We start from the raw sequence: 1667 nt of genomic DNA on the forward strand, positions 1-1667 counted from the left end.
ATATCTTCTACTTTATGAAATTATAATGAAATTGAGATATAAGTGTACATATATACTTATTTGGGAAACTGCAAAGTTGGTTGTAGGTTGCTAAATTTGGGAGAGGAAATATTGCTAAAGCTCTGGAACTTCAGATTTTAACACAAGCTTTCTTTCTTCCCAGTGAATGACAGAACCTTTATCATAGCCATGACAATCATGATTGTGTTAGGTAGATTGTAACCTGGAAAATTCAGAGTTTATCTTATATATTCTTATGCTATGAAGCAAGCTGACATAAATACTGAGATAACTCCATCAGAGTTCACCTGCTTGTCCAGAGTCTATTGTGTCATACGCATTCATGCACCAGATAGTCCCTGACAAGGACAGTCCATAGGTGTGTCATAGACTATGATTATCAATATAGGAATGCAGTTTTAGAAGAAACTAACCCAATGCACATAGGACAGTGAGAAGTCAACTTCAAACACACAAAGGAACAACTCAGCCGGAGGTCAATGTCTAAGAAAAAAGGAAAAAGAATGATTTTGAAAACTAGAAAGAGAAATAAACCAGAATCTGGGTGATGATAAAGTCAAGGCAACAATAGAGAGAAAGAGAGAAAGAGAGAGTCTGATTGTAAATTAAACCTTTTCCATTACCCTGCCTTCCAAGTGGCAATATTTTTCTTTACAGAAAATTATCGTTTATTTAGTAAGTATTTTGAAGTTTTGAAAGATGTTTTCCCCACCCTTAACTCACAGCATGGTTTGGTTTGGAAGGTGATGACAAAATAAGAAGATGATTACATATCTCTGCTTAACAAATGAAAAAAAATTTGAGAGAAGAGAAGTTGAGGAGCAGCCTGAGAAGTGAAGAAGGCACGGAGGGCATTAGGGGAAATGAGGATTTAAGCGACATGATGGCAGATGGCTATCTATGAAAACTTGTGTGACAGCCACAGAGATTGAAGAAAATGTTTGCCCAGTCAACCTCTGTAGGCAAAGTTTTTGCTCTTCAGGGGATAAAGGAGATTCCAGGCTATCTTTACAGAGGTGCATTCTCATACAAACAAGCTATAATAACTCACACTGAAATATTACAACACTGAAAAATGTTGTTATTGTCTTCTGTCTTTTTAGTATGGAAAACTAAAATCTGAATTTAAATAGATTTCTATTCCTTTAAAGAAAACTCCATCATTCTGGTTTAATTTGTATGAGATATTTTCTCCTGCATCTTAAAAAAAAGTGTTGCCAGTATAAAATTTTTCCAAAAAAATTTTGAACTTCAAGGTATAGTCTTTTCCCCCTTAATCACATTTTCTGCAATTATTTATTTGGCTCTTTTACCCTGTTCTAAAGGTCTTAGTTTCTTGACCAGCATATGTATAACTTTTAGATGAAATCTGAATTCTCTCATCTGCCTTTATGACATCTTTTTCTTACTATATACATTTCCTTTTCTTTATTTTTTCTCTACATCATGAAAGAGAGCCCCTGTATATTCTGGATATCACTGAATCAAATCAATTAGCTTCAATATTAGCTCTGTTCGTTCTGCTTTTAATGTTCATTTTTAGTTCTACTATTACTCTGCCTCCCCTCCTTAGTGTACTTCTATACCTCATCATTTTATTTCAACTTGTATTTTCTTTTTAAAGTTGTTTCTTTATAGCATTCTGA

This window comes from Propithecus coquereli, unplaced genomic scaffold (genome assembly GCF_000956105.1).
Source record: "Propithecus coquereli isolate 6110/MARCELLA unplaced genomic scaffold, Pcoq_1.0 Scaffold4, whole genome shotgun sequence".
Taxonomy (NCBI): domain Eukaryota; kingdom Metazoa; phylum Chordata; class Mammalia; order Primates; family Indriidae; genus Propithecus; species Propithecus coquereli.